General features: G+C 40.2%; 1 protein-coding gene across 1 annotated transcript in view; it reads right to left on the bottom strand.

The window, feature by feature from the left end:
• Positions 1 to 19,058, bottom strand: part of LOC138288591 (uncharacterized) — a 300,606-nt gene that overhangs the window by 274,156 nt on the left and 7,392 nt on the right. The window lies entirely within an intron of this gene.

Here is a 19,058-nt window from a genome sequence, read left to right as displayed (position 1 = left end):
GTATATCTGTGAGGCCCTTTGGGTGCAGTATGTCCAAGACCTTCTCCTCCCATGATGTAAATATAGGGGGTGGAGGTGGGGCCCCACTGACAGTCTTCTGTATGGCTAGCTGGTGCCTGGATGCCATGAAACACACCGTCCCCCGTAGGTCTTTCCACCTCTTCCTGATGTCGTCCCTTATGGGAGGATAACTGCCTACAGTACTGACCCTGTCGACTATCTTTTGCCACAACTTCATTTTCCTGGCAATAGAGGTTTGTTGGACCTGTGGTCCGAACAGGTGGGGCTCTACCCTTACAGTTTCATCCACCATGATGCTCAACTTGTCATCAGTGAAACCTGGGTGTTTTTGTGGGGACATGGCTGCGTAGACGGTGTGTGGGGTTGTTGTGAGTGTAAGGGTGCAGTGTTGGGTAATTAGTGTGGTGTGGGTGCTGCAATGTGAGTTGGTGACGGTCCTTGCGGATTGTGTGTGTTAGTGATGCGTGTATTGTGCTATTTGTGCTGATGTGGGGTGTGTGCTGAGTGAAATGTCTATGCGTGCCTATAGTGTACAAGTGCTAAATCTTGGTATTTTTGCTTCTCAGTGTATGTGTATGGCGTTCTGGATGCAAACGATTTGGGTTGTGTAGGGGTGTGTTATATGGTGCTGTGAGTAGGTATACCTGGTGTGTGGATGTGAGTCAGGTGTGGCGATTTCAAACTATCTAATGTGGTGATGTGTTCTCACAGAAGTGAGTGGTGACTGCCGCGTTTGACTGCCAATGGTTTTCCGCTATGGAAGAACCGCTGTGTTGATTTGTAGATCATAATTTGGTAGGTGGAATTGTGTTGGGCTGGTGGTGGGACCACCTCTTTTCCTTCCTCCAGTGTCCTGGCGGTTTCGGAATTCCGGCTGTTTTTTGGGGAGTTCACAATGCGACTTAATACAGCAGTTGGATTACCACCAACATGGCAGTCTTTTGGCGGCCGCCACCATGGCGGTCTTGGCGAAGGACCACCAACGTCATAATGAGGCCCCATGTTTTGAAGGTTCTAACATAAAATAGTTGCTCATGATTACAAAAAAAGATACTAGGGTAAGAAAGTTTCCAAATTTACACAATGAAGTTCAGTGACTTAAGCTTGTACATGGTTTTCTTATAGAAATATTCTGTACCTTTTACGCTATAAATCTTGGGAATTTTATTAAAGGACAAGGTGAGGCTATGCAGCCATTTTCAATGACTAATGTCCACCAAATCAGAACAAAAAAAGACATATGCTTCAAATGAACTTTTCCCCTTCCAGACTGAAGAAATTAGATCTCATTAACTTTAAGTACCAGTAAACCAATTTGTTTGAGGGGTGGGAACCCACTATGTGAAAAGTTTGGTCCCTCTTCACAACCCCTCTGGAATCATGGTTGAACTGAGACAGAAAATAGGCTTGTGAGAAAGTAGCCTCTTTCCAGCATGGTTATCCCCGTCATTTTTGGCCTGTTTGTCAGTGTTAATCATTGTGTTTTTGACTGTGGCACTGGGATCTTGCTAGTCAGAACCCCAGTGCCTATGGTTTATGGCCTGCTTGTCAGTGTGTTTCACTGTTTTCTAAATTGTCACTGGAGTCCTGCTTATCAGACCTCCAGTGCTCATGCTCTCTTGGTTTCTACATTTGTCATGACATACTAGTGACTCAGTATTTCACTCCAAATTGGCATACTGGACCCCCTTTAGAAGTCCCCAGTATATAGTACATAGGTACATTGGGCATTGGGGTTCCAGGGGATCATTATGGGCTGCAGCATTTCTTTTGCCACCCATAAGGAGTCCATGCAAGGGCTTCTACAGGACTGCCATTGCAGCCTGTGAGAAATAGTGCATGCACTATTTAACAGCCATTTTCACTGCACCAGGTCACTTATATGTCACCTATATATATCAGGTCTTCCAACGCTGAAGGCTGGGTGCAAAGTACTTGAATGTGAGGTCACCCCTGCACTAGCAGGTGTCCCCAAAACATCCAGGCCCATTTCCTGGACTTCGTGAGTGCAGGGACACCATTTTAAGTGTGCACTGTACATAGGTCAATACCTATGCACAGCTTCACAATGGTAACTCCGAATATGGCCAAGTAAGGTGTCTAACAACTGGGAATTGTACCCCAATACTGATTCCAGTATTGGTTGCACAATTACATGCAGTCAGGGGGCTCCACCGTGGACCCCCAGTACTGCCATACCAGTATTTCCTTTATGAGAGGGGAGTTACACCCTCTCCCTTTGGAAATAGGAGTTACAGGCATGGGAGTGGTATCCTCCTTGAGCCTCTGGAAATGCTTTGAAGGGCACAGATGGTGCCTTCCTTGCATAATCCAGTCTACAGTTCCTGCTCTGGTGTAAAACTGGACAAAGGAAAGGGGAGTGACCACTCCCCTGTCCATCACCACCCCACAGGTGATGCCTAGAGCTCCTCCAGAGTGTCCCTAGGTTTGGCTATCTTGGAATCCAAGTTGGTTGGGCAATCTGGAAGCATCTGAGTGGCCAGTGGCAGCAGGTGACATCAGAGACCCCTCCTGATAGGTGCTTACCTGGTTAGGTGACCAATCCCCCTCTCAGGGCTATATATGGTCTCTCCTCTGGGTGTTTCTTCAGATATGGATTGCAAGACTCCAGCAGGAATCCTCAGCTCCAGGAACTCTACGAAACTGCAACAAAGAAGCAAAGATGACTTCTGCAACATTGTAACTTCAGCTCCTGTCAGCAACTGTAACAGTTTCCAGGTTATGCATCATCCGAGGACCTCCATCGGTCTTCTTTGGTGCAATTCTGACTTTGTCTTCTCACCAGTGGTTCTTCTTTTGCACCTTCATCTGGGTTAGTAGGGGCTCCTTTCCTCCCTGGACTCTTCAGTGCTTCTTGGACTTGGTCCCCTTCTTCCACAGGTCTTCAGGTCCAGGAATCCATCATTGGTGTATGCAGTCTCTTCTGGTTCTTGCATTGTCTTCTATCATGAATTCTGGTGTGTTTTAGGAAACTTGCTGTGTTTTACTCCTGCTTTGCAGGGCTCTGGGGTGGGGTATTTTACTTACCTTCGGTGTTTTCTTACATTCCCAGTGCCCCTCTACACACTACACTTGTCTAGGTGGGAAAATGACTTTCGCATTCCACTATTTTAGTATATGGTTTGTGTTCCCCCTAGGCTCATTGCAACCTATTGTGATTTTCTCTGTTTGCTCTATTTTCTGGCTATTTACTTACCTGTTTTTGGTTACTAGGGTATATATTGTGTAATTTACTTACCTCCTAAGGGAGTATAGTCTCCAAAGTATATTTGACATTGTGTGACTAAAATAAAGTACCTTTATTTTTGTAACACTGAGTATTGTCTTTCACGTGTATGAGTACTGTGTGACTACAGTGGTACTGCAAGAGCTTTGCATGTCTCCTAGTTCAGCCTTGGCTGCTCTGCCTACAGCTACCTCTAGACAGCCTGGCTTCTAGACACTGACTACATTTCACTAATAAGGGATAACTGGACCTGGAATAAGGTGTAAGTACCTTTGGTGCCCACTACAAACCAGGCCAGCCTCCTACAGATGCAAAAATAAAAGTAGCCCCATTAGTAAATTAAACAGTGTGTGTGTGTGTGTGTGTGTGTGTGTGTGTGTGTGTGTGTGTGTGTGTGTGTGTGTGTGTGTGTGTGTGTGTGTGTGTGTGTGTGTGTGTGTGTGTGTGTGTGTGTGTGTGTGTGTGTGTGTGTGTGTGTGTGTGTGTGTGTGTGTGTGTGTGTGTGTGTGTGTGTATATATGTAAATTGGAACAATTTTAAACTTCTAAAGACACGTTTGATAGATGACAGTATACATTTGTCTTTGCTACAGGCAATGTTTATGTTACTATCAGTGAAATCATTAGTAAAAATAAGCCAATTAGACTAAAACTCAGGCACTCAAACAGTTACAAAGTACCACACATTTTATTGGCATTGCCAGATTGCCCTATCGGCCAGTCCGACCGGCTCATGAATGTAAAAGCACTAACTACATTGTGATTAGCTTTAACAGCACCTTACTGAAAGCTGAATCGTGTGAGTTGGGATAATAAGTGTGTCATAGCACTTTTTTTGTGGCTTCACAAACAATGGGAGGGAGGGTCTGAGGGAACAAGCAACAGGGACAACAGGAGGGAGGGTCGAGGGAAAAAGCAACATGGAGCTTGGGAAGGACACCAATCAAAATGAAGCAATCAGTCCTTGGTCAATGCTCCAAAATAAAGAAGAGGAAGTGAAACCAGCACACCCTCCCCAATTAGGAGGCGCAAAATAAGAGTAACAATGAAGCCAACAAATGGTAATCCATGGGCTGGCTCCAAGACCCTTTTAGTAAACAAAATGTATTGCAGGCGCTAGGGTGAGACCTAAAAAAGAGCACTATGAAATTAGATGAAGGTTAATTATTTAAATATATTATGGTTGTCTAAGAGCTCTTTAACAGTAGAATCTGCTTCTTTCATAACATAGAATAAAGCCTATGGATGCTATAAAAATGTGTAAAGCCTAACACAGCTAGCTAAAAACATGAAAGCAGACATGCAATAAAATTTCTTGCAAGAAATTAAACTTAGAATATATATCTTTCATGGCAACAAATACAAATTCAGCAGAACACAGAAAAGTACTTAAAGAAGGACCCAAAGCCCCTAAAATACTTGCAACAATACAACAGAGTTATATACCTGTAAAATGGATTATTGCATGATACTTTCGCAGGCTACCTGTTACAAATAATAGTTTCTATTCAGTACGTCTTGGGTGAAGTTGATCCGCAGATGTACCCCAAGATAAAAGGCAAAATTTATAACAAACAGTGGCGGCTCCTCCGTATGGGCGGAGGAGCGTTGCTACCCTGCCAGCAGCGGCAGCTGCTGAACCTTTTAAAGAAAACAATAATAAACTATGTTTATTAGTGTTTTCTTTCAAAGGGGTGGGGCCAGGGCTGACGTGCACTGCACTCCCCCTCAGAGCGTATGTGTGTTTGGCTGGCCGTCTCGGGCCGGCCAAACACACATGCGCTGTAGGATGTCTCCAGCCTGATAACTGTGTTGCCGGCTGGAGAGACCCTGCACAGGCTCTCAGTCTGCCTGGGAGCACCCAGCCAATCATGACCCTGCTTTGGGTAGCGTCAGGATTGGCAACAGGGCAGGCTGGGAGCCTAGGCCTGTGCAGCCAAAAGGGAAGAGGTGCCCACGCCTTCTCCCCACCCCGCCCCTTCCACAGCCCGCGAGCAGCTACTGATAACAAATGCAGTGGATTTACTAATCGTTATGCAGGGCTTTAAGTGAGATGAAAAAACTGAGGGGGCTCTAAAAGGGTGTTACCTGCACAATTAGGGGTGTGGCCTTAATAGAATTGTGCATTGTGCAAAATAACCCTTGTGTTTATTTTAAAAGCTTATAATATTGCACCATCTGTAATAACTGAGGGCAACTGAGGGCAAAAAGGCCAAATATATTGAGCACGCTGACTTGGGTTCAATAATAGCATTGTCAACAGTGTGCATCAAGAACGTTTGTCAGTGCATGTCTAAAAACTCTTATTTTAACGCCTCTCTATACAGTGATCTAATGTGATGCACTAAGGTAAAACACACTTTTTAATTTTTAAGACATTTTATCAAAATCAAACGTGATGTTTGTTGCACAATTTACATTTACATTCTAATCCTGACCACAACAGGCGCTGAGTACACCTAGTCCCTTTAGGACACAAATATATGCAAGCAGAAGGCAAGGGTGCTCCCACGGGAAGCTTACCCTGCAATGTAGTGCTTTAAATTGTGATATTTCTGTAACATCTTGTGTTATTTCTCTCAATAGCACGTGTGCATCAGTGTGCTGTGTGTTGAAGGCAAGCCTCCATCTCATTGATGTGTGCATTGGGGCGCATGACACTCCAAGCCTACTCGACCACCTTTGAGCAGTGGCGGTGCCAGTCAATGAATGAACAAACAGGACATGTGGTCAACCACTGCCTACAGAAGCATCTCTCTTCCATGCCATATAAGTTAATATATAACATAAGTGAAACTTTGAGAATCCCGGCTCATGCCTTGCATAACTTGTTTGCTTTAATGTAAACTTGGCACAGTTTGACGTTCGCATCAGCAGAGCTCTTACGGCGCTCCGCATCATACTGGAGGCTAACCTGCTACCTCTTTAATTTTCTGGCTTGCTTGATTCTGGAAGTGGTTACGTCCAGCACAAAGACGGACGTATGCATCCACCCTGGAATTCTGCCTCTAAAACTCTGAAGGTGATCTGGCAATGTCAGGCAGTGAAAATGAGGAAATGACACAGCAAAAAGGGGCAATGCACAAACTTGAATTCATTATTTATAAATAGGTCAGTCCACTCCAAGTTCCAGCAGTGACTCACCTTATTGCCAATAAGGTGTCTGCCCCCGGATGATAACTATTAGCCAACTACACCTCAACCAGCACCAAAGATCAGATTTGCAGCAAAAAAAGTTGGGAACCACAGCGGACAGATATAGGAGGCTCCATAGTGTCTCTAGCCATGTTGCTTCAATTGAGCAGAGAAAGGAGGCATGGTGGGTACAGAATTCCTTTCAAACAACATGCCGCGTAGTCCTCTTCCAGGTACACTTCATGTGTCCTTTTTGTGACAGAGGGGAAGGTGAGACTTGTTATTAAGTGTGAGTCGCATAGCATGTGCCGCGTTTTCTATGTCTGCCAACCACTTGTAGTTTCAGCCCATTAAAAGGCAGAGCATAGAGGCACGCGAGAGCCGCAATCCAAGATGGCCACCTGACCTCAGAGCTCCGTGTGTCGGACACTTTTTTTTACAGCCGGAGCCAAATATTTTAATTTGTTTTGATGGCGCTTGGAATATAATGGCCCTTGGATGCTTTGGTGAGCATTTTTAATGTTCTTATGGTCGCCTAGCTAATTTTCTGACTCTTTAATTACGCTTTTACATTTTTCCTCATGAGAGCGGCCATTTCGAATAATTTTTGCTCATCATTACAATGTTCTTATCTCTTTTTTCTTTGAATATTTGATGGCTCTGATTGCAGTATTTTGCGCAAGCCATGTCATTTATTTTTGCTGTCTCATCAACATTTATTTGGAGTTCCTGTGTCACTCTTCTCCTTATTGAACGCTTTTATTTTTATATGGGCAAACTAAAGAAAATAAAATCTCTGTTGCATCAGTTCTCCTCAACTGACAAACTCTTGCAGCTTTTACAATTGGACACTTCTGCTAAAGCGTCTTCTTCAATGTCAAAGATGTCTTCCTCATCCTCTTCTTTGCCTAAAGTTTCTCAGAATATTTCTACAACTACTCATAAAAGGGTCAAACAGGACCCACCTTCACCAGTAAAATCTCCCTCACCAATCTCTCTTGAGCTTGTGCTTGACGAAATACACGCATTGCTTCCTTTTATCGAAGAAAAAAATTCTCGGATAAAAAATCTTGATACTAAGTGGTCTCAAATGGAAGGGAGAGTCTCTGCCTTGGAGCAAAGAGTCAGTGACGTGCAAGAGGAAACACATAAAATTGCGAGTTTGGAGAAGGAAGTGGCAGCTTTAGAAGACACTTGCGGACGATTTGGAAAACAAACAGACGCAATAATCTTCACCTTTATGGATTACCGGAGGGTCTTGAAGGGAGTGACCCAATTTCATTTTTCACCTCATTCTTTCCACAGTTGCCTTCCACCTTCTACAGTATTGAACATCCAAAGGGCGCATCGCATTGGTCATCGTCCTCCGCACTCCTTCACATCTAAACCAAGAGGCGTGATTATTTTCTTTCTTGAATTTACTGATCTGTTGAAAATTCTTAATGCTGCGAAAGGCAAAAAAACAAATCTCTTGGCAGGGAAGTAAAATTTTCATCTCACAGGATGTGTCCAAATCTACAGCAAACAGGAGGAAAGAATTTTTGGATCTTTGTCTACAACTTCGTGACTTGGGAGCTCGTTTTGGATTATTCCATCCGTGTTTGTTCAAAGTGACATATCAAAATAAGACTACTTCATATACCTCCCCTGCTGGTCTTCGTGATTTTCTACTACACTCTACAAACTCCCTGGAGACAGCTGGTCCCTCTATATGTTGACTATCTACGTTTCTTAATCTATTATGCCCTTGTTCATTACCAATACGATATAGTTGATAGTCCTTCCTATGCAGTTTATACAGTATACTATATTGACGTGACTACAGGCCCTCTTAGTTAATATATTGTTTTCTTTTCACAGGTTCCTGGTGTTCTATAATCATTAGTCCATAACTTTTGTCCATTGATGCTTTCCGTCCCGTTCCCTTGCTGTGCCGTCTTCAGTCAGTGCTGTCGTCACCCCTCCCCCATTGTTCATTCATCTCAGGTATGTTTTTGCAGTCTTTTTTTTTTCTTGAATATTTTCCATTTTTTTCTTGCTGTTTTCCCTTTACTCTTCTCTCTCTTTGTTTTTCTTGTTTTCCTTTCCCCTATATGTACTTTCAGTTATTTATGGTACAAGACCTTTTAAGTATATATATATATGGTTATGTGACGTACGAATTCAGAGCTATTTCTTGGAATGTTAAAGGATTTATTAACCCAATTAAAAGGCAGAGAATTTTATCTCATTTAGCTGAATATAATCCAGACTTGGTTCTTTTACAAGAGACCCATTTGACGGATTCTGAAGCTCAAACTTAAAAGAGGTTGGGTGGGCAATGTTTTTACTTCTCCTTCATCTACAAAGAAAAATGGTGTAATTGTGCTCTGCCATAAAAAATTATCAGTTAAGGTTATTTTGCAAGACTCAGATTCCGATGGTAGATGGCTCTTTGTGAAGCTAAGTATTAATGGGACTGTTGGTAATATTTATGGCCCTAATAACTCAAATTATCTTCTTTGGCCTAATACTACTAAACAATGTTTGCATTTTAATGATGATTTTTTTTCTTCTTGGGGGGGGATTGCAATCCAATTATTGATCCTTTTATAGATAGGCAATCTGTGTTTAGATTTTCTCCCCATAAAATGCATAAAGAATTTAAGGCCTTTTTCACACAACATCATTTAATTGATTCATGGAGAACTTGTAATCCTGATAGTAGGGATTTTTCGTTCTATTCTTCACCACATGGTTCCTTAGCTAGACTTGACCATATTTTTGTTTCTAAATCACTATCCCAAAATCTTATTAACTTCTCTATTGAACCTATGGTAATATCTGATCATGCTCCAGTCATCACAGAATTTGACTTTCTCCCGGTGCATCCCAAGTCCAATAGGTGGCGATTTAATAATTCTTTGTTGCATGAGTCTAAATTTTCCACTTCCTTTGTTACCTTTGCAGAGGAATTTTTCCGATTTAATCAGGATTCTCACGTTTCTCCGCAATTGTTATGGGATTCGTTTAAGCCTGCAGCTCGTGGTCATATCATAAATTTTGTCTCGAATAAAAAGAAAACTTTTAATGCCCAGCATCAATCTCTGTTTCTCAAAATTAAACGGTTAGAACATCAATATTATCCTTCCTCCTCTAATTTTAATCTACAGGAACGTATTCCATCAAAAATGCAATTTAACAAAATCTCAACGGATAATGCATCCTCTTTTCTTCTACATAGTACTGCCCGTTTTTATGGTGGTCGAAATAGATCGGGGAAACTTCTGGCTAATTATTTAAAAGTACGAAAGCAACGCCATACTGTGAAGGCTATAGTTACAGATACTGGTAAGTCCCTTTTTAGAGATGAAGATATCTTAGCTGAATTTGTTAATTATTACCAGACACTTTATAATCCTGAGTCAGTCCTGACCTTCTTGCAGATTGATGATTATTTAAAGAACATTTCAAACCCTAATAAGACACTTGTTGATGCTACTTCACTTAAAGTAGATATTTCTACGTTAGAAATTTTTAAAGCCCTTCAATCTCTAAAAAAACGTTAAAACTCCTGGTCCGGATGGATTTACAGTGGAATTTTTCTACATTTTTCTGATATTTTACTTTTTCAGCTTTTTTCAATTCTTCATGGGATCTGGTTGCACAGGGGAACATTTCAAGAAGCTTCGATTTGCTTAATTCCAAAGGAAGGTAAGGACCATACTTTTTTTAAAAATTACAGACCAATCTCTCTTCTCAATAGAAATTATAAAATCTTTGCTAAATTATTAGCTTTACGTCTTGATACCCTTTTACCTGCGCTGATAAGTAAGGAACAAACGGGTTTTGTTAAAGGCAGACTTGCTTCTGACAACTCTAGAACATTCTTCAATGTGCTCAGCAAAGCTCCCACTCTTTCGTACTCTTTAGCAGCAATTTCCATAGATGCTGAGAAAGTGTTTGATCGGTTAGACTGGTCTTTTTTATTAAAAGCTTTAGCCTGGCATGGTTTAGGGCCTCATTTCATTCGTCTCTTTGCTTTATCAATCTCCAATGGCTTCGATCTTGGTAAATGGGAGATTTTTCAAATACTTTGTATTACGCTGAGGTGTACGTCAAGGGTGTCAGCTCTCCCCACTCTTATTTATTCTAGCTCCCGAGTCCTTTCTATACTGTATTAGAAATAACATTAAAATTGAGGGTCTCTATTATGGTAAGAAACACTTCAAATTAATGGCAAATGCAGATGATATACTTTTATATATCTCAAATCCTGAACTCTCGATTCCATTTCTACTTCGGGAGATTGAAGACTTTTCTTTAATTTCAGGTTATAAGATACATTCGGATAAAACTGAAATCCTTCCTCTAACAAAATGTTGTTTTAGATAATCGTTTGATATTTCTGGCTTTCACTGGAATTCTTCCAAGATTAAATATTTAGGTATTTGGTTCACCTCATCCATTAAAAAGTCCATTGAAGTCAATATCTCAGATGCTTTAGAGAAGGTTGATATATCGATTTTGTCATAGAATCCCTTATTTTTATCTTGGTGGGGTCGTCTTGACTATCAAAATGATGATTTCTCCTAACATTTTATATATACTATCCATGATTCCGCTTCCTCTACCTGCTACTTTTTGTTAAACAATTGGACTCCAGATTGTCTAAATTCCTCTGGAACAATAAGAAATCTAGAATTTCCCTTAGTCATCTTCGTCATTCTAAACAGGAGGGAGGAGCTAATTTTCCTGATTTCAGACTATATCACAAATCCTTTTGTCTGCGTCAAGCTTCTAAATGGATCTCCTTGTCAGGTTCTATGTTTACTCCCTTATGGTCGGATTTTGAATGTTCTTTTCTTCTGCCTTTTTCCCCTCGTGAGGTGGTATCCTTTTCTTATAATATTTCGCTTATCTCCTCCCCGCTTCTTAGACATACTTGTGCTCTTCTGCGTTCTCACTATTTACCTCCATCCGTCACTTACTCCTCTTTTCTGAATTCTCCTATTTGGCATAATTGTCTCATCACTATCAATTAAAAAACATTATTTTGGAAATCCTGGAGGCAAAGGAATATAGTGTGGGTCAAGGATTTATTCTCCAATGATATTCCACTTTCTTTTTCACAATTCCAACTTCTATTTCATTTTCCCAAATCATTTATGCCTAAATATCTTCTTCTTATTAATATTATTCTTGATGTACTTTTTTCTTTGCCTTCCCATCCTCCTTCTTCTGAATTACCCTTTTCTTTGTCCTCCTTTCTTACCTCATATCCTAAGGCATCAAATATTTATAAACTTTTCCATTCTCCTGTTTTGACACGTCCTAAATCTAAAATTGAGTCTCAATGGGAAATAGATTTGGGTTGTACTTGGACTGTTTCCTTTTGGAATAAGGTGTGGCATTGATGTTATAAAATATCTAGATCAGCTTCTACCACACAGTCACTTTTCTTTCTTTACCACAGACTTTATTTTACCCCTTCTACTATAGCAACATTTTCTGTATCCTCTACTTCAAACTGTTGGTCCTGCGATAGCCCAAAGGGAGATCTTATGCATATCCTTTTTGAATGTCCCCCCCATTGTCTCTTTTTGGAGAAAGGTTTGGCGTCAGCTTACCTCCATTTTTCATTTGCGATCCCAATTATCTCCCTCAGTACTTTTTCTAGGTAGCCTCTCTGCGGATATTATTTCAGATGATGATAATTTAAAGCTGTTGGATCTCATGTTAGCTTTGGCCTTTCCGCAAATTACTCTTAATTGGAAAAATTCATCCAACATTTCTTATAAGGCTTGGTGGTCTAATGTTTGCCATTACCATAGACTAGATATTGCTTTTACCTCTTTATGCCGCCCCTCCATAAATAGAGATTTGTAATGGTTACCTTTGACTGATTATCTTAATGTTGCTGCTTGTAATTCTACTAATTGTACATTATCTGAGAATTTTAAGCCACCATGAATTCTTTATTTTCTCTGGTTTTAAGTGATTTTAAATTTTTGCTTAACTTTATGCTTTATTGAATATCACTTTTTTCTTTTTTTTAGCTTTTTAAGATCCAATGTACCTTTCTTATTTTAACTGGTCTTGTTCCGTTTTCATTGTTTCTCCCCCATTTTATACTTTAAAATGTTAAACAGATTTTACAATTCCTTTCAAAATTATATTACTATCATTGAGACAGATATCTTATATTGTTATTATGTGACCCATATGTATTTTGATTTTAATAAAGCTGATTTACCTTAAAAGGCACAGCATAAAAACAGAGTCCGTTTTTAAAACGGACAGTGCTGAAACAAGCAGGACTCAGCCCGCTTAATGCCCTGTAGTTATGAATGATGACTAGACTTTCCTAGGTCAGCAATGGTATGCGGGTCTCCTCTCTTTCCGAATATAATCATGTTGAAAAGAAATACAATGTAATTTCGAGACCACTCCACTGTATATAGCGCTCCCTTGTAGAGGCCTGCATTTTTGTTGCATATGTATTAAGTGGTGACAGTAAGAGGCAGAAAAGCAGGATCTGGGACAGTGTTTAACCTTTTGACCTCTGTGGACTCCCACTTAATAATTACTGGAACTCAGGGACTTCCACTGAATCATTATTTGAATCCAGAGACCCACGCTGAGTGATTACAGGAAGCGTGGGGGGGAGCCTAAGCATTTTCAATGATTTGAGCCAAAAAAATACACTAAAAATACAGAAACAAGCATTCATCAAATACAGCAAAAGACTAAATATTTTTTCATTCACACACAAAAAAAAATCTAAAAGCCCATCTGAAGAAATAAACTTCATTTTTAACTTCAAGTTCCTTCACAACATAATAGAATTTTCAATTTCACATTTTGCTTCCTTATTTATAAACACCATATTAATCTGTTAATAATAGGTAATATTCTAAGCAGCCGCTGACACCCTGAGTAGACTTTTGGAATCCCAGGACCACAAGTTAAGAACTATTGATCTGGGTAAAGAGCCCTGACTGTCTCAACCCACACCCCTTTTTGACAATCTTTGTGTCTGTTTGTAATCTACTGTATGGAAGAACACCTACCAGATCCATCTATAACCAACTATAGCAAATAGGCTGCACTAGCAGGCATTTGGAAGTCAACTGTGCTCATTTAAATAAATGATAGTGAAAACACTTCACAAAACATTGACAGGTAGATCGCAGATATGGTAGCTAAACAGCAAGAAAGTCGTCTCTAATTTACAGCAAAACAGAGTAATTACTCATTATGGACACACAGCAATACCCATCCATTGGCCATTCATTGAAACAAACATTTTCAATGCAATAGGACTCACATTTGTGAACGTTAGAGATATTGGCATTGTAAATGACAATGTCTTTTACCTATGTGCTTTGGTTTGGCATGTAGTGGATGTATGCCAGGTGCCACAGCAACCCTTGCAGGCCTGTTTCTGCAGGAGAGAGGACACAACAAGGCCACCATTTTGGGAGTGTTGTTGCCTCATTAGTACAGACTGGCTGTGATACCCTAGAGATGCAACCTTTCAAATGTTTTTACCTAAGCTTTTATAACACCAAACAAGCCACAAAGAGGCACCTTTGTGACATTCAACCTGAAGAATTAGGGGGGCAAAAGAGTTAGAAGCAAAGTAAAGGGGGCAACAACATATGTGTGTTAAACTTTTAAAGGAATTATTCCACTACATTGGCAATACCAGCCTAACTTTAAAAAACATTGATTGTATACAAAGAGAATAACAACAGGCATCTTAACTGCAAATTAATTGTATCGATTTTGTTAAGAATGGCACCTGCTTTGCAGCGCAATGAAATGGCAGAACCTGTATTACCAAATGCTATGTTAATAAAAACAAGTTATTTTCGGACAGCCCTTACATGCACCAGACAAAGAACCCTAGGGGAGAGGTTGTGGCATAACGGCGAGAGCTGCCGACTTTAGAGCTGAGGAACACAGTTAGAGTCTCAGTGCCGACTCAACATCCTGTGATTCTGGGCAAATCACTTAATCTCCCCTTGGTACTAAAAATGAATTCATTCTTGTATGATGTAACTGGTGCCCATGTAAAGTGCTGTAATACCCTTGTATTGAGTTTGTGCAACATAAAACTGAAAAAAAAAAAAAAAAGTACTCCAATACTTTCATGTCAAGGTCGTACTACATAAAACTGCAAAAATAAATAAATAAATAAATAATCCTGACATAGCTTCTTCATCTCTGCAAGGTAATTGCAAATGAATTATAGCAATTTTGTTAAGAATGGCACCTGCTTTGCAGTGCTATGAAATGGCAGAGCTTGCATTACCAGGCAAGTTATTCCCAGACTGCAACACGCACCAGACAAAGAACCCTAGGAGGGAGGATGTGGCATAAGGGCCAGAGCTGCCGACTGGAGCTGGGGAACGTGGTTTGAGTTTTGGCACAGGCTCAACATCCACCGACTCTGGGATCTTTTGCTATAAAAAATGAATGTGTTCTTGTGAATTGTAACTGGTGCTTACGTAAAGCGCTTTTGAGACCTTTGTATCAAGTTTATGCTATATAAAACTGCAAAAAAATGAAGCGCTCCAATACCTTTGTGTCAAGATCGTGCTATATAAAACTGCAAAAAATAAAAAAATAAAATATAAAAGACCCCAGAGACATCACAAAGAAACAGCAAGATGCCCGAAACCAGGGAAGACGAAGTAACAACATACAGCCGTGGGCCAAGCGGCGAGGCAGAAGAAAAAATAGTGCGCCAACAGAAAGCTATCGGGCCGATCGTGAAATAATACACTTAACAAACCAGCCTCAAGGCAGAACAAACAAAGCATTTACCAATGACATCAAGGGATTTTTGAAAGGCAGGCCCAGGAACAAATTAAAGTGATTGGCATGGTTAAAGCCCACAGAATAGATTACAACAGGTCTAAAAGCAGCGCTTGTGTGTTGCTATGCTCAACCTAAAATCAGCCCCAAAATCATGACAGAAAAACTATAAATTAGAAAAGTATTTTGGGAAACCACAAACATTTTAACACATCATTATCAAACCTGATACAATTGGTAAAAATGCTACAGTCAACTAAACTTAAAATAATGACTCTATGCATTCCCTAGATACAAGTAAAAATGTTATCAAATCTTAAAAGTAATATATATGCTGTTCCAATGTACTTCTATCAGGCCTCCAATTGCTCTAGCTAGCATTGAACACCTGATCAAATGCAGTTTCAAACATACCTTCCACGCAATTGCCACAAATGAAGTCATTGTTATTTTGATGGAGGTGGGGTCAGTGGTCCACATCTCACAGTAGGAGCAGCATAGTTAATGCCATACTTTTAACCCCGTGTTCGTTTAACCAATATACAGACCCTTAGCCTTGGCTCCTCTACTTGTCGCAGATTTAAAAAAAAAAAAAAAAAAAAAAAAAAAAAAAAAAAAAGAGGTTTTCCAAATTTATTGGGCCGTTCAGATGGCAGTTGCAAGTTTCAAACTCTGCCAAGTTCTTTGCTGATGGTAGCATGTTACAGCTGTTGCACTCAAATATCTTTTAGGAATGTTTCCCAGTATCTCCACACATGGCTGTTGGTTGTGCAAGTATCTTGCCAACAAAGCTAAGATATTTTAGCTGTAAATAGACTTCTGGTTGTCAGTCAGTGAACTGCTATGCCCTAAGGATGCAGGGCATTTTCCATGCTTAAAATACACAGGTTCTGCATCTGTATGAAATACGGCTTTGAAGGTTTTTCTGAGGTCAGCTATTCTGCCCAATTTTTGTCAACCAAGTGATGGAGGAAGTGGTCATCCGATTCATTACATATTACACAAGGCTAGTTGAACTGTTCTCTAGAGTTGACTTGAATGGAAATCTACTTCAAGGGCAATTGATGGAAAACGTTTTGGAAGAATCATCATTTTCTTCCATATTGCTCTTTCACCAACTCCTGTCCATATGCAAGACCTTCATTTTTGCCACAGTTTCTCTGGTCTCCCAGTCCAATGCAGATGAAAAACAGATGTCCACAATTTTTTGTTATTGCATACTGAATGGTGTCGGCTAAGGCAAAGATTTGGTCTATAGCGGAGAGACATTCTTGAAAGCCCCCCTTGAAGCAGGGACGTGATGCTGCTTTTCTACAACTTTAATTCCATAGAGGTTGACATTCGAATGCTAAATAAATTCATGTTTCTCAAGCTAGTGGGGTATCAGATTTTGGATCTGAAGCTGGGAGGTTCTTACAGATTAGCACCATGGTACTATATTTTTATGATTATGGAAAATAATTTGATATTGAAAAAAAGAGAAAAGTATTTAGAATTGGTGTCCATCAAGGCTGTGAAAAGAGGAAAACCTTTTTCTTCTTCAGATTCTTCCTTCATAACATAACATGTTTGTAAAAAGCACATTCACTTTGAAAGGTATTTTGGTGCTGATGTTTATTGGCAACAAACTTAATATTACTCAAATAACGACCTAGGAAGGATGAAAAGCTGAGTGGGTCTGTCAGGATTAGAACCTGTGACCACGAGGTCAAACACATATCTCTGCAGTGGATGCATTAATCCATTGAGCCAACAGACCCAGCTTTTAGAGTAGGAAAAAGGCATATCCTACTGAATTTCTGGGCACACGAAAAAAAATTGATAACTGAAATTGGTTGACACTCGTTTCTCCATCAATTTAACCTCAATGTTTAATTTGTAGGCTCTCATTCCTTGGACCAGCATGATTCCAAGAGTCATTCTACAAAGCTGCCTTCTCCATCTTGTTCGATCTGTTTTTCCATAATTCCTTCTTTAAGTTCTCAAGCAACACTTTGGATTCCTTGTGGGGGTTCCTAATAAGTACTAGGAAGAAGCCTGTTTTAAGGTCTTTTGCATTTCGGTCTTTTCTTTGCATAATCTTCATCATACTGTTGTGCCACATTGTTCACAGATTACATTGCTTTATGCCTCCCAATGCAATGCTGAAGACAACAGCAGAAGTGACTCAAACAAATCTCAAACCCTTGATGAACATCTGCACATTTTGTGTACTCTATAGCACTCAATTTCTTAACTAGCACACAGGCATCATTATCACTGTACCATTCCTCTATCATGCAGATCTTGTCCACATGTAATCTTTAAACGGGATGCAATTTCCAATTGTAGGGTATCCTTTTTAAGAGTTTAAGCTTGAACAACCTACAGACTAATATCAGGGCTCCCTATATAGCTGAAGAGGCTATTTTTACTAAAGCCACTGACATCTCCATATCTGGGCAGCTTAGGCAAACAAGGAAAAACTAATCAGGAGATACATTAAATAAATACCTGACCTTGATGGCTCCATGTTAGGCAGTCCGTACTTCGGTAATAGGACTGCATGTTTAGGATGGCAGCACTGCCAAGCGTGACACTGTTAGTAGCTGTCAGCCTAACTCCTGACTAGCTCTCAGAGCCTCACCCAAACCTACAAATCCACAGGTTTAAGTGGTCATTATGGCAACCTGAACATGACACTGCTATTCCCAGGGAAGTTGTGGAAACTGATCATACCCCTTTTGCTCAATTAATCACACATGCCATGGTGAGACACAAGACGCACAATAAATCTTCAATACATTTGTGGGAACAGTTGCAATCTAGTATAAAAAGCATATATTGTGATAATTAAGCAGAATAAACAAAGCAGGGTAAATCAACATTGCAATCAGGGTAAAGAAAACAGATAACCCCACATGGATGTACTTGATTCTAGTGGTTCTAGAGACTCTTACCTAACCCTATGTCAGCTACTGAGAGCATAGTGGTTGTACCCTTCTACCTGGCCTGATCTAAAGGATTGGCCACAGCCCCATACCTGGATAGAATATCAGAAATCAACCTGTCACGTAGATGACAATCCTTGCGAACCACTGGTAGTTTAGCATCTGGAAACTGTCTGCCTTGCAGCACGCATTCCAGGATGGTTATGACCGGAATGCCCTCTACCCTCCTTGGTTCAGTGTACAGTTATATAATAACCCATGCCACATTGGGACCACAGTTTTGATGTAATGTTGGGTCTTGGAGACAGAAGCGGGCTCCTGGATTGGCAACACAAGGTAGCATATGGTGTACTGCGTTTAACAGCCCTGGACAAAGAGTACTGATCATATATAGAGCACAGGCTAATTAAATGAGCAGCGTATTCCTGGCTTTCCTAGAATAAAGCAAATGATAAAATGTGTAAAACTATTACTAAAAATCAGTCCTGCTAACATGAATAACAAGCATTGGAAAAGCCAATAGGTCTCTCCTTTGGGATCTATTTGCTTTGTCAATGGTTTTTACCTAAGCTGTACAGCATTCCTAATACTTTGCAGAATGGCTAAGTTAGAAAAAAAGACAATTGTGTCATTGTGTTGCCACACACACACACACACACAAACACAAAAGAGCACAAACACACAGGCATAGAGAGACACTACTAGACATACATAACATACTGTCCAGGAAACCTGTAACCCACAAATTATTATTTTTACAGAATAATTATAATCAAAAGTAAAACGTCCTTGTTGCTGCTCAGACCGAACCGTCCAATGTGTTTTTTTCTCTGATCAACAACTAGTGCATCCAACAAATAACACCAAACCTGTCTGTGTCCAGCTTTATTTAGATAGGTTTGTTTTACGAATGTGGGACTT

Source organism: Pleurodeles waltl, chromosome 4_1 (assembly GCF_031143425.1).
Source record: "Pleurodeles waltl isolate 20211129_DDA chromosome 4_1, aPleWal1.hap1.20221129, whole genome shotgun sequence".
Taxonomy (NCBI): domain Eukaryota; kingdom Metazoa; phylum Chordata; class Amphibia; order Caudata; family Salamandridae; genus Pleurodeles; species Pleurodeles waltl.
This window is presented reverse-complemented; position numbering and strand designations above follow the sequence as displayed.